Genomic DNA, 15,924 nt, shown 5'->3' with positions numbered 1-15,924 from the left:
GTGTCCATCTAATAGTTTTTTGAAACTATCAATGCTCCCTGCTGATACGACTGCTTGTGGAAGAGAATTCCACATCCTTACCGCTCTTACAGTGAAGAACCCCTTACGCACTTTAAGGTTAAACCGCCTTTCCTCTAGTTTTAGTGAGTGGCCACGTGTCTTATTGTATCTCCTTTCTCTGAATAGTTTGTTCCTTATGCTCGGGTCGCCAGTACAGTATTTGTACATTGATATCATATCCCCCCTCAATCGTCTCTTCTCCAGAGAGAATAAGTTCAGGGCTTGTAGTCTTTCCTCATAGCTGATGTCCTCCATTCCCCTAATTATTTTTGTTGCCCTTCTCTGGACTTTCTCCAGTTCCAGCACATCCTTTCTGAGGACCGGTGCCCAGAACTGGACAGCATACTCCAGATGTGGCCGGACCAGAGTCTTGTAGAGCGGGAGAATAATCTCTTTATTTCTGGAGTGAATCCCCTTTTTTATACATCCCAGTATTCTGTTGGCTTTGCTTGCTGCGGCCTGGCATTGCATGCCACTGCCAAGCCTGTTGTCTACCAGTACCCCTAAGTCCTTTTCCATCCTAGACTCACCCAGAGGTTCCCCCCCTAGCGAGTAGCTTGCTTTCTGGTTTCTGGCCCCCAAGTGCATTACTTTACATTTTTCAACAGTAAATCTCATCTGCCATGTAGTTGCCCACTCCGTTATTTTGTTCAGGTCCGCTTGCAAGATTTCCACATCCTGCATAGAAGATATTGGCATGCCTAATTTAGTATCTGCAAATACTGAGATTGTACTAGATATCCCCTCCTCTAGATCATTTATGAATAAATTAAACAGGATTGGTCCCAGGACAGAACCCTGGGGGACCCCACTTTCCACACCCGCCCAATCCGAGTACTCCCCATTAATCACCACCCTCTGTACTCTCCCCTGGAGCCAGTTCTCTATCCAGGTACTCACCTTATGGTCCATACCTATCTTCCTTAGTTTGTACAGTAATCGTTTGTGGGGAACGGTGTCGAAGGCCTTTGCAAAGTCCAGATACACCACATCCACAGGCTTACCTTTATCTAGGTGGCAGCTCACTTCATCATAGAAGGTTAATAGATTGGTTTGGCACGAACGATTTTTCATGAATCCGTGCTGATTAATACTTATAATACCGTTTTCATTACTAAAGTCTTGTATGTGGTCCCTTAACATCCCCTCCAATATTTTGCAGACTACAGATGTTAGGCTGATCGGCCTATAGTTACCCGGGATATATCTCGGCCCCTTTTTAAATATTGGTACCACGTTGGCTTTTTTCCAATCAGCTGGCACCATACCCGTCTGTAAACTATCCTTAAAGATCAAGAATAATGGTCTGGCAATCACCTGGCTGAGCTCTTTAAGAACCCTCGGGTGCAAGCCATCCGGTCCCGGGGATTTATTTATGTTAAGCTTCTCTAGTTTAGCTCTAAGTCTATCTTCTGTTAGCCATGGCGGCACTTCCTGAGGTGTATTATTTAGTTCGGCCTTACAAGCTGGGTTCGTGTAGACCCCCGATTCCTTTGTGAAGACTGAAGAAAAGAAATTATTTAACACTTCCGCCTTTTCTCTGTCCTCAGTGGCCATTTTTCCTTTATCATCTTTTATGGGGCCAATGTGTTCTGGCCTCGCTTTCTTACTGTTTATATACTTAAAGAACTTCTTGGGGTTCTTTTTACTCTCCTCTGCTATATGTCTCTCGTGTTCTATTTTAGCCGCCCTGATTTCATCTTTACATTTCTTATTACACTCTTTATAATGCTTAAATGCTGCCACTGACCCCTCAGTCTTGTATTTTTTGAAGGCCTTTTCTTTAGCTCTAATATACATTTTTATGTTGGAGTTTAGCCACCCAGGGAGCACTGAATAATCACGCCCCCTCCCTCCTGGCATATATCAAATACAAGCATCTTATAGCTATCAAATATATAAAATATGGAACTAAGGTTAGTTGAGACACATTCATTTGTATGTGCATCCAACCCGTAGAAAATCCATATCCAATGTGGATGCAATGTGGATGCAACTAAAATCATTTAAAACCATTATTTGATTAATCTGCTAAAGTGCAATAGTGGTTAAAATTATAATAATTTTCATGTAAAATATATTATTTGTTAAATTTATAAATTTTTTTTATAAAAAACAAAGAATTGTGGACCAAGTCCACCCAAGGTGCTCATGCCCAAATGATGTCTCGTATAGTGAAAAACCTGACTGCTGTTACTGCCTAACACTTGGAATTCCTCAGTGATCCCCTGAAACCTATCCCACCTCACCCCCCCCCCCCCCCTTTCCCTAATCCTGTCTTCACTCTATATTTTCCTTGACTACGGTGCTGGGAGGCACAAGACCTACATCAACGGATCACAGCTGAGATGTCTAAGCCCTCATTCAATCCCCTGGGAGCCAAAGAACCCAGTAGGTGAATCCAGGGAATGCAGTAAGAAATGGATGAAGTTGATCATCATACAGAGAGAACGTAATGTTGAGAGGGTTAGAGCACAGATAGCAGGAATACAGGAAGAATTAGCAGCCTTTACATCCATAAAGTCTTTCACGGAATGGGATGGTAAAATTAATGAGACCATAGTCAAATTTGAGGCCGACTTAATCAGTAAAAAGGCAGGAAAATTTGAAAGGGATAGACAAGATTTCCTGCAGGGTAGGGAACAAAATTGGAAGAAACAATCGGTGAAGGGTCCAAAAGTAGATCATCCTCATACCCATATGTTCCCAAACAAAACCAATAAGACAAAATGGGGTGGGACCAAGAGAACACATCAGCCTAGGACACATGAAATTCAAGCCACACACAGTAACAACACACAGAGACCACAGATTCATAGTAGACCTACCAAACAGGGAACTGGTCAATCGTCCCCGTTTAAAAGGGATAAACAGAATGCCAAGGATAGGGGAGGTTCCACCACCCATCCCCCCAATAAAGGATCAAATAGGTCCCCCAGGCCGCCCGAGGTCAACCATACACCTGGGTCTAAGAATCAGAGTCACCAAGTGATTTCTGGGGAGTTGAATCCAGCATCTGGGGCAACGGGAGACCAGCCTAAGCCCCCTGTAACCTCCCAACAGCCCAACTCAAAAGTGGCGACCTCTCTTGGGGGAGAAAATGTATCAGGGTTACTAAATGAGCCCGTCCCCAAGAGTCTTGAGTCTCAACTAGCCACCCCCTTGGGGGAGGTTACCACTGCAAATAACGACCCCACAGGGTTACTTCCATCCAAGCCTGCCTCTCCTTTTTTAGGAGAGGGTCTTCCGTCGGGGAACAAAAACAGGCGGAAAAGGTCAGGCGTACAAGAAGAGGAAGAAGAGGAGGAAAGAACCATAAAAAGAGGGAAGGTTTAACCGAAGGACATGATACCATCAAAATATTTAATCTGTCCCATAAAGTGTTCTCTGAATCAGAATTAACCTTACTAAGAAAGGGTCTAAATTTTGCTCCTCCAGCTTCTCCGAATCTTTTTGAACTTTTTGTGGACTTAAACAAGTTCACACGAAATCTGACACTAAAAAGATACTTTGCTAAAAAGGAGAGCAAAAATACATCTAACAATATTGAGACTCAGAGACCAGAAGCCTTGGAGAGTGAATCATTGGAAGAAGGAGCCATATGTGCTCTAGAGGAACTTTGGGTGGAAGGAGGGTGTGAGGAAGATATTGAAGGCATGATGGAATTTGAAAGACTATGCCAAATCCATATTGGACAGATCAAACACACCTCATTCAAACCCAGGTCAGTTTTTCACCCCCACTGGGCCAAGGGCAACTATATATCTACATTTTATGAGATGGTCTATTCGGATTTTGACAAATTATGCCAAAAGGTCAGGGGAGAGTACTCGGCGGCCATGCCTCAAGGAGAACGTGAGGCGCTAAAGAATCTGAAGAATGACCCTGACTTAATATTCAGGCAGGCCGACAAGGGGGGGGGGGTTGGTGGTACAAGATAAGGAGCAATACATGGCAGAGGCACTTAGGCTGCTAAGTGACTCTGACACATACGAGAAATTACCAGGAGATCCAACAGCCACATACACGGCGGTCTACAAGAAGATATTAGACCAGGCAGTGGAGACAAAAGTCCTTACGAAACAAGAAAAAGGCTTCCTTCTAAGACCCTTCCCAGTCATACCCCATTTCTACCATATCCCCAAAATACATAAGGACGTTTATAACCCTCCAGGCAGGCCCATAATAGCGGGCATAGACAGCCTCACATGTAATTTGGGGAATTACATAGATTTTTTCCTACAGGATATGGTAGTGCAGTTGCCCTCCTATATACGTGACTCAGGCCATATGCTAGAAGTTCTGACCAACTATGAGTGGCAAGAGAGTTATAGATGGGTCTCGTTGGATGTATGCTCTTTATACACCTCCATTCAGCACGAACATGGGCTACAGGCGGTACAACAATTCTTGTTCCAAAATCAGACATTACATCACACCCAAATAGATTTTCTAATAAGGTGTATCGACTTTACCCTAACGCACAATTATTTCACGTTTGTGGGAGATTTCTACAGGCAACTTAGGGGCACAGCCATGGGAGCCAGGTTCACCCCCAGTTATGCAAATTTGTTCATGGGTTTGTGGGAACAACAGTACATTTGGAAGAACAACCCATACGGGGCGAACCTGGTTCTCTTTGCCCGCTACATTGACGATATAATTGTCATCTGGGACGGATCGGATTTGGAGCTAGAGGGGTTCTTCCAATATTGTCAGAACAATCCATATGGGATTCAGTTCACACATGTGGTGGACAAAGAAAAATTGATTTTTTTGGATTTAGAACTTAAGGCGGAACCAGATGGGCGTATTACATCTAAAACCCACTTCAAGCCTACAGCAGGAAATTCGTACCTGCACGCTCGGAGTCACCATCATCCCAGGTGGATACGCAACGTCCCTTTGGGACAATTTTGCAGGCTGAGACGCACATGTACCAAACTCGAGGACTTTGAAGAACAGAGCTCCACCTTGTTCAAAAAATTCCAACAGAAGGGATATGATAACCAATGTATAAATACGGCCTATTTAAAATATAGGCAGGAATACACCGATGGGAGGGAACCTAGGAGAGGCAGACACAGTCATGAAAAAGAAGACCATCAAGTGACATTCTGCACCAAGTACAATCAAAAGGCATTTGCTATTAAAAACATCTTGGAAAAGCATTGGGGCATCCTAGAAAAAGACCCTCTACTTTCAGGACCAATCCCAAAGAAACCTAAGGTGATCTATCGCAGACCAAGAGATTTGAAGAGTGTGATAGCACCTAGTCGAGTTAAACCTGGTAAGAAAGAGATGGCACCAATGTGGAAGACCATTTTCGACCAGAAGGGATCCTACAGATGTGGAGTGTCCAATTGCGGATTATGCCAATATATGTGGCACCGGAAAAAAGAGGTCATGGGGATAGATGGGAGAGTACATGCCACTAAACAGTTTATTAACTGTTCCACCGAGTTTGTGGTATATGGCCTGGTCTGCCCCTGCGGATTTCTTTATGTAGGACGAACCTCACGTACCTTTAGAACTAGGTTTGGTGAGCACAAAAGAAACATCCACAAAGGCTTTGACAAACATTCCCTCTCTTGCCACTTCCGGGACGTACATGACAAAAAATCCATAGGTCTGAGAGCCTTTGGAATAGAGTCCATTACAGGCTACACAGATGCTGGCCTTAGGTTCCAAAAGCTGTGCAGTAGAGAAACATACTGGATTCACCTACTGGGTTCTTTGGCTCCCAGGGGATTGAATGAGGGCTTAGACATCTCAGCTGTGATCCGTTGATGTAGGTCTTGTGCCTCCCAGCACCGTAGTCAAGGAAAATATAGAGTGAAGACAGGATTAGGGAAAGGGGGGGGGGTGAGATGGGATAGGTTTCAGGGGATCACTGAGGAATTCCAAGTGTTAGGCAGTAACAGCAGTCAGGTTTTTCACTATACGAGACATCATTTGGGCATGAGCACCTTGGGTGGACTTGGTCCACAATTCTTTGTTTTTTATAAAAAATTTTTATAAATTTAACAAATAATATATTTTACATGAAAATTATTATAATTTTAACCACTATTGCACTTTAGCAGATTAATCAAATAATGGTTTTAAATGATTTTAGTTGCATCCACATTGGATATGGATTTTCTACGGGTTGGATGCACATACAAATGAATGTGTCTCAACTAACCTTAGTTCCATATTTTATATATTTGATAGCTATAAGATGCTTGTATTTGATATATGCCAGGAGGGAGGGGGCGTGATTATTCAGTGCTCCACACGGGTATACAAGTGTGTATATATCTATATATATGGGTATATGCACACCATTCATGCACACGGTCAATCCACGATTGGATTGATGACATGTTTATGCATTGTTATTGGACTCCGGGTTGGAGAATATTATCCCTGCATAGCCAGCGGTTACAGTGATGGAAAGGGAACTTTTCCTCCTACCCCTACGTTTGGGGCCTTTTTCTTGAGGCAAACTCGCACTAACATAGCTATGCGAGATTACATCTTCAGGGTGCAGTACATCACTGCAGCCGCTAGGTGGCGGCAGTTAATGCCAAACGAGTGGAGAACGTTTACAGGTTCCCACGGCAACCAGCAGGGGCGGGCCTCACATTGCATCATGATCCCGGAAGTATGTTGACACGGGTCCCAGGGCGCAGAGTGGCGGGTGAGCGTCCTGAGACCCGAGACCAACGCCGATCCCGAACAGGAAGCTGCGGACACATGTACACAACAGGGGGAAACATTTACACCACCGATGCCGCTGCTACATAGAACAGGAGGATATGGGCCAGTAATCATGGCGGGGTATGTACGAAGTGTATGCAATCTCCCTAATATGTTGTAAACCATCCAGCTTCCTGCTAACAAGTGTCCACTCTGAACATGCATATATGAACATACATATACCAATAACAATAGTCATCCTAACGGTTTCACTCCTGACTCATTGGCCCATATATGCACACTTTCTGATGGGCACATTATGATCTTTCAGACCAAGATGAGCAAGGGGTTAACTTTCACATAAGGCTGAGAGAGCCATTATTAGAAGCACTGGATGGTCCCGCCCTCGTTTTCCTAAAGGGAGGAGGGAGGGAGGGGGATTGAACTGATGCAATTAAAGCTGTTATATATATTTGTGATCTGCATGTGGTAAGACCAGCTCTGAGGAAGGGGGCCTGACCCCCGAAACGCGTTAGCGGTCCTGACTGAAGGACTTGTTCCAGTTCACACATGGTGGATTCTTGTAACATGTTTTTATCTTTATGTCTGTGAGTATGCATTTGGCATTTTTTATTAAATATTAGCTACATTGACCACGGGTAATGCACTAGGTGTTTGCGCCTCCTCTTCCTTTCTTTTCTATATTTTTAGTGATGCTTGAAGTGGTGAATAAGAGAAAAACACAAGTGTTTTCATGAGAAATTATACTTGATGCTCACATTCAATGTTTTTTGCTTGTTTGTTTTTTATCTATGCTTGTTTCCTGCAAAAAGGGGCAAAAGAGGGCTGCTGAGAAGTACACTTTCTGGATTCCCCTGGGTTACCCTTAGCAACTGATAGCAGACAAATAGCATTGAAAGTCCTTGGCTCAGTCAATAATCAATCCAGGGGATGTTGGTTTTTGTGTTTTTATTTAGAACTGGGATAGGAGAAGGGATGAGTGGGATACTCCAACTATGAACTATGCACAATCGTGAGGACAAGTAGCTGTAGTGTGCGACAAGGCTGCTGATTCACCTTGCCACTGAAGTGAAGATAAATAATGTGTTCCTACTCTTCAGGGTTCTAACATGGCATCTCCTTTCTCACTTGCTGTGTGCACTGACACCTGTCCACTGACTCTCCATTGGAGCGGTCCCCTTCCTGGGCAGACCCCAGGCAAGTTTCCCGGTACTCACGGACACTGTTTTTCCCAAGGTTGCTCTGCCTCCAACTTCACTAGTCAGCTTTACTGGACCTCCTGGCTCAGCTCCACACTCCTGGCTCACAAGGCCGACCGCCTGTGACTATCATCCACAGCAGCAGAAGGAGAGACAAATGTCACCCTCCTTCTGGGACCTGGCTTCACGCCCAAAGACACCCTGTCATATGAGCCCTTGGCTTTTATAACGTATCCCAGAATGCACCACTGTTTGTGCCAACCCACTAGGATAGTTACAAAAGCCTGTGTGTCACTGGCTGTGTTTCCTCCACTGTCCAACAGGCTCCCCTATTGGATACAGTCGGGACACTCCCTCAGCCCAGATGAATCACACCCTTGACATATGCAACAGGCCTAACTATTAATTGGGCTCCCCTGATAAGAAGATGGAGACACTAGGCTTTACCTACCTAGCACCTTCCTAGGAGGGTGCTACAGGTATAATTAGTGGTGGTATACTGTGATCTAGCACTGCACCTTCATTTATTTCATATTGGTATTTGACAAATATGAGATCGTTAGTAGGTAAGAGCAGCTTTTGTGGGATTGAGGTTTTATTTCATTTTTAATTGACATTTTTGATGTAGCAGCTCACAGGTTTTTGGCTTATATATGTTCATAGAATCGTTGCATTTCAATATACCGTGAATCTTTCCCAGATACTACACCTTGCTCCACCATTCTAATACAGCACAGTATGGTCTAGCGTCTGCTGCACACATTCGTCACTGCCAAACAAAGACCGAAGTGCAAATGGCAGAAGTAAAATAAGGAAAACATCCCTAGTGCGAGGATTTTGAACTTTGCCAGTTTGCCCTTTGACATTGCATAGAATGCCTAGGAAATGTATGCATGTAAGCATTTCATATTTGGACATCCTTTTTAGGCATTCTATAGATTTCACACATACAGTAGTTGTCCTAGGCCTTCTATGCAACATGAAAATAAAAACGCAAGCATTTTATACTTTGACAGTTTGTTTTTTGGCATTTAATAGCATTATTAGAAGTGTTCATTTTTAAGCCTTTAATACTTTGCTGTCCCATTTTTTCATTCTTCAGATTTCCTAGGCATTCTATAGATCTTCACAAATTGACAGTAACATACAGTATACAGCACATTCCTGTTAATCCAGAATCTTTCTTCTCATTGACCCTAGAGATTAAATGTTAGGCAGATTTTTATGGCACATTATGGAAACAGCCCTGGGGCCACTATTAAATGTAGTGACTCTCCCATTGAAAATGTGGTTGAGCAAGAATGTGGTGAAATAAATATACAATTTCTTCAGCATGTAGCATGACCTCCTTGGGGGCTGCTGGTTAGTGGAAGTTCCTCTGCACTCACCTGACCCTGAGAAGTATCCAACCCGCTAGGCACTATAGGTTCAGACATTTCTCCAAAAAATACACTGACACAATAAAATACAGGTTTGACTGTTTACTGAGATAAAAGGTAAATCAAATAACTTAATAAGAACAAATAGGATTCTGTAATAACAGATATTGCAGTGTCACTCCATTAAACCCCAATTACTACAAAAAGGGTTCAAAAGACCGACACTGCAGGAGTAAATGCTTAATCAACAAAGTATTATATTCAATGAGTGAGAGTGACTGAAAGAACTATCAGCTTTAACTGTCAGGGCAACTAATGAATGTATTAACCTCTACTAAAATCAGAACTGGCAATATCTCATATTTATCTAATGAGAATCTATCATTATGTCAATGGGTTCCTTTTAAGAAGTTCCTGTTCTAGCAAGGCCTTGCAGAATCTTTGCCGGCAGTTGGAGCTCTTTATTATTCTTCTATGTGATATTTGTAATCCAAATGTAGTGGTGTCTATGAAATCCTATCTGCAGTCAGCGTATGATGGATGCAGGTTTATACTTGCAATTTCAGATGTCACCAGGCACTCTTTTACAGCAGCAGCGTCCACATGTGACTATCCGGTCCCCAGGCAGAATGTCTCCTCGCGATGCTGTGTCGCTGGGAATGTTCGACTCTCGCTGTTCTGGTCAGTCAGTTCAGCTTTACCCGCTCTGCACTCAGCTCAACTGGATCCATCACCTCCCTGTGATTTCCAGCCTCCGCACCGCTGAGGATGGGCTCCGCTCTATCTAGGCCGCACCCCCAGGTCTCCATCACTGACTGCGTCCTCCGGCACCTCTCAGACCGTTCTGTCCTCCATGAGTCCCAGAAGCCAGAGAGCGCGCGCTCGGCCCTGCCCAGAGGTATAACCACTCTCCCATGATCCTTCACTCTCCCATCGCTCCCTGGGATTATAGTCCTGCCATCCATGTAACAATCCACCTTCCACACCAAACTACATCTCCCACAATCCAATTCGTCCATTTCCAGGGAAAGCCGATCCTTCTTATCAACTCTTAAAGGAGCACTCTAGTTGCATTAACGAACGGTAACTTGATTATATATACTCATGACATATATACATATACAGTAGTCCCAGCTTGGCTACAAGCGCAAAGTATAAATCTGAAAATAAGCTTTTTTAAAATTCCTTCAATATATGTCTATATTTTACTTTGAGAAGATTGCTTTTTAAGCCAAAAACACAAAGTTAGCTCCACCACACAATCAATTACACGGAGAGATTAAATAAATCTTTTGCTTTAAAACAGCACTGTGTTTTAATGGCATCTATGATGAACACTTGCTCAAAGTAGGGTTACTTTTTAACATCCCTTGGAATCATTCTAAGCCATCTTCCATGTCTTAAAATCTGCAAAAAACACAAATATGCAACATCAGCAAGTTGTAAATGACATACCGTTAGAAAACACAAGGCAAGCGCTAAGTTAAATAAGTGGCTGCTTTGGTTAGCATCCGGTTCACACTTATGTGATTTGGAAATGCGGTCAGATTTGGTACGATTCAGCCCATGATTCCATATTGCACTAAAATTGTTGCAAAATACACTATGCATGTTCAGGTGCCATTCATCTTTAATACTGGTGATTGACCATTATTGTTTTTTTGTTGCCGATACCGATATTTTGGCCATTGCATATCGGTATTGGCTGACATGGGTCGATATTTTCGTACATTTTAAAAAAATATATTTTTTTTATTTTTTTTACTAGACAGGTACTCTTGTGGATGGATCTGGGTGTCTAAATACCATAATTTTTCAAATATTATTATTTATTTATTTTATTCTTCTTTCTTTATGCAATTGTCGGCTTTTTATGTAATTGTCAAATTTTTATAGACTTTTATCAATATTTTTAAATATGCATTTCATGTTTTATATATTAAGTTACTATATACTTTTTTGTATGTGTTTTAATTTTGTCTCCAATAGCCATGAAGAAGGGGGAGTCTCTGTTCCCCCGAAACGTGTTGGCTTTTACATGTTCTGCTACCAATAAAACGACGATCTTTGATCCAAGCGGGATTTTTATTATTGATATTGGGCGCTCCTTTAACTGACTACCACAAAAAAATTAAAGGAACACTTTTTATTCAGCACTGCCCGAGCCCTACAAAATGACTTCCATTAGGCCACTGGCGTGAATGTCACTGACCAAACAATCAAAAACAAGACTTCATTAGGGTGGCCTGAGGGGCCAATGTCCTCTAGGGACCCCTGTGCTCACTGCCTGGCACCATGGAGCTCGATTGGCATTTGCCATTAAACAAAAATATATATTTGAATCAGCGTGATTAAAAAAATCTAAATAAAGTGAAAATTTGTAAACTGATTGTTGCCAGTACTTAACAAGTGTTTCCACCTCACTAACAACAATATAAATATAGAATTAGTACAGTGCTATCATCTCTTTAAATATAGTGATCTATGTGTACAAAATATACATTTGAAAGCATATGTATAAACATATATTAACTGTGTCAATATGTAGCTAAATCACAACACACCCAAAGTGAAATTATAAAAAAAAAAAATTTCATATATACAATGTGTCTATCAGAAAATGGACTGGCATCAATAAAAAGTTGAAAAAACAATAAATTTCTCCAATAACAATCGATCAGTCCCAAACAAATGAATATTCTAGCCATCTCTGTGTGATAATCAAAAGAACAGGTGCTCAAAAACATCCACCACCGGTATTCACTAGCAGCTCACCTCCAGCTTTGACTCGTGTTTTACCAGGGAGTCAAAGTGTGCTGTTCCCCTTTGGGGATAATCAAGCCCAGTGTGGATGGATGACCCTGGATCTATCAGGATCCCACTTTTTCTTTATTCAGGTGTATGTATAATAATCGGCCATATAAAACAAAAGCAAAGTATCTAGTGCTCTCTGTAAAAAACAAATTTATTATACCACACAATAAAATATGCTCACTCACATTGAGCAGGACTATGATCCGTGCTTGTTTTTTGGATTTTTTTTTATGCCAGTCTATTTTCTGACACATTGTATATATATATATATGAATATTTTTTTTTTTTTTATTTCACTTTGGGTGTGTTGCGATTTAGCTACATTTTGACACAGTTAATATACTGTATGTTTATACATATGCTTTCACATGTGTATTTTGTGCACATAGATCACCATATTGAAGGAGATGATAGCGCTGTACTAATTCTATATTTGCCATTGAACACCAGAATTGGCAGGTCCGCCACTGGCGCCCTGTGCTTTTCATAGATGGGAGCAGGTTCACCCTGAGCACTTGTGACAGATGTGAAAGAGTCTGGAGAAGCTGTGGAGAACATTATGCTGCCTGTAACATTGTTCAGCATGACCGGTTTGGTGGTGGGTCAGTGATGGTCTGGGAGGCATATCCATGGAGGGACGCACAGGCCTCTACAGGCCAGACAATGGCACCCTGACTGCCATTAGGTATCAGGATAAAATCCTTGGACCCATTGTCAGAACATACTCTGGTGCAGTGGGTCTTGGGTTCCTCCTGGTGCACGACAATGCCCAGCCTCATGTCAAGACAGTTCCTGGAGGATGAAGGAATTTATATAATTGAATGGCCCCCATGCTCGCCTGACCTAAATCCAATAGAAAACCTCTGGGACATTATGTTTTGGTTCATCTGATGCCACCAGGTTGCACCTCAGTCTGTTCAGGAGTTCTGTAATGCCCTGGTACAGATCTGGGAGGAAATACCCCAGGAAGCCATGCCTGGTCTCATTAGGAGCATGCCCCGACATTGTCAGGCATGCATACAAACACTTGGGGGCCATACAAACTACTTGTTGCAATAAAATTTCAGCTAAATGGACTAGCCTACTACATCATTTTTTCACTTTGATGTTTGGGGTGTCTTTGAATTCAGCCCTCTGTAGGTTGATCATTTTTATTTCCATTAAACGATGTGGCATCCTTTAGTTTCTAACACATTACCCAGTCCATATTAGTATAGATATCCAGCATGGGATTTTTCTCAGTTGAGTTCTGATGTGTTTTCAAAGCGTTCCTTTAATTTTTTTGAGCACTGTATATGTGAACCCTCACCTTGTAAAACAACCCATTCAGTTTCAAATAGAAATGAAAGCCAAAACATTTGAGTATAGATATAAAAACATTATAGATACCTTTTTTTGGAAGCAATATTAAAAACTTGCTCCACAGAAGAGAGAGAGACTATATATGTGTAAAGCCAATAAAATATGGCGCAACAGCCATCCGTGTGATGTAAATACCATCAAGAACTACTATTTTCTTTTAGTGCAGACAGCACTGAACTGTTTTTTTTTTTATTTTTCAATTTTAATTGTATTTATGGTATATAAGAAGTACAGGACACTTTTTGTTTTTTTTCAACACTTTATCTCTATGAATAAATGAGCAAGTTTTTTTGTTTTGTATGGTTTGTTGTCACATATTTTATGTAAAGGTGACAGGGCTGTCTGCACAAAAAATTAGATACCTTTTTTCCCCTTTTTTTATAAGTGATGGCGTGCCCTCTGTTCTCAGCTGCATAAGGAGTTCAGAGAGCTGTAGGGTAAGAAACAGCAGTACACTGGTCTTCCTAGTGAATGGCCGTGCAGGGAGAAAGAGTGTCAGGACAAGTCTGATCATTGGAGGAAAGCAGGCTGAGTTCCCAGCACAGCTTGAAAATTGACCACGCTGTTTAAATAGGAAAGCAGGGGGACTGGCAAGAACACCAGGTATTTCACACAAAGGAAGCAATACAAAGAAATATCTTTTTATACAAGTACAGCAGGCACATATCAGGAATATGAAATATTGGGTTTACATATTCTTTAGGTTAACAGAAACCGTGATCTCCAATAGCTTTGGGGTTCCAATTGGGTTCCAATGACGGTTGGCTGCCCTGCTGCATTGTGAATATGGGAGGTCAGCACAGGTACCATTCAGAGAATGTTTTCTCTAATTGGACAATGAGGTAGGGAGTGTGCTGTCACGACCCCACCTTTCCAGCTTGTCCAATCACAGAATGCTTTGCATTCTTTGAGAAATTGCAAAGCCACCTGTGAATAGGGTCAATGCCGAGCGGCTGGCCCCCTGTGTTTACATTGCAGCATGGCAACCACCTGGCATGGGACCCAGAAGCTAGTGGAGATCACTGGATTAGTGGTGTCTGTAGTGTCTACTACAGTGATTTCCAACTTCTAGAGCAACCTTTCTCACCCTTTTTACTCCAGAGGAACCCTTAACATATTAAACTAATAAAATATTATTTAGATCTCAGGGAACCCCTATTAAAACCAAGTGTTTAGATGTCAGTGAGAAAAATGCTCCTTATAATTAGAAAGAATGTCCCCATTACAGTAGTAGTCAGAATGCCACCTCTACCAACAGCTAAAAACATTGGTGTCATGCTGTCTCTCCAAAGTGGCATTGGCCCACGAACTATGCAGTTACCTTCAAATGGGAGGTCAAGCAGCCATAGCTCAAGGAAGCCCCAGCAACCTCTGGAGGAACTTTAGGGTTCATTGGAACCCTGGTTGAGAAAGGCTGTTCTAGAGGGATCCCAAAAGGCCCGTACACACGTACCGATTGTCGGCCGAAAATGTTCGGCTGCCGAATGATCGGCCGATTTTCGGCTTGTTAGTATGATGCTTCCAACAGCCGACAGCGCACTTTCGGCCGAACAGAATCTGTCGTGCAAGCATTAAAATTTTTGTATGCCGACACCAGAACGGCCGATTGTTCGCCAGTCAGTACAGATTTCGGCCGACAGACAGCAGATTTGCAAGACTGGGCATGCTCAGAAAAGAAAAAAGACAAAGAAAGTTAACCATCACATGACATCACTTCTGCAGTCGGCTGTTGTTGTCCGACAAAATTCGTGTGCAGTCTTTTGCAATTTTCAACAGACATGACAGCCCAGGACAAAAGACGGCCGATCGTTCGAAGTTACATTAGTCCTAGCTAAACCAATGTACAGTATCTATGTAAAAAATACCAAACCTGGAATTCCTCTTTAAATAACACTAATAGAGAGATGAGATATTCTCTTAACAAGAGAGGGGCTGAGAGCACAGATTAGAGAGTAAGTGAGAGTTAAAAGGTTAATTTAAGGTCAGAGTTAAGGATAGGTTTAAGTATTACAATAATTAGTTAGCCAACCCATAACTCAAGTTTCAGGTTTTAATGCTATAGGGCTACTGTCCTAACAGTTTCTTCTTTCCATCAGAGTCTTTACAGGTAAGATCTCTGCTCTGTTCCCCCAGGGTGGACTGACTCTTCAATTCTTTAATTGTTAGTGAACATTTTTCAAAGTTCCGTTGGGAGATAGGGGTTACTATTATGGTTAAGATTAGGGGTTCACTGCTAAATTGAAGCTTAGTTTTATTTTGAGGGTTATGGGTACTTTTTTGTGAAATTCATAGTTACTCTTGACACTGAAAGTCATGTACCCAAACATACATGAACATACCGCACTGTGGGATTCAATGAAGGGGATTATGTTTTTTTTTTTAATTACAGGGTATTTTTAGTAAGG

This window comes from Pelophylax lessonae, assembly GCF_965119305.1.
Source record: "Pelophylax lessonae genome assembly, chromosome: 9".
NCBI lineage: Eukaryota > Metazoa > Chordata > Amphibia > Anura > Ranidae > Pelophylax > Pelophylax lessonae.
This window is presented reverse-complemented; position numbering follows the sequence as displayed.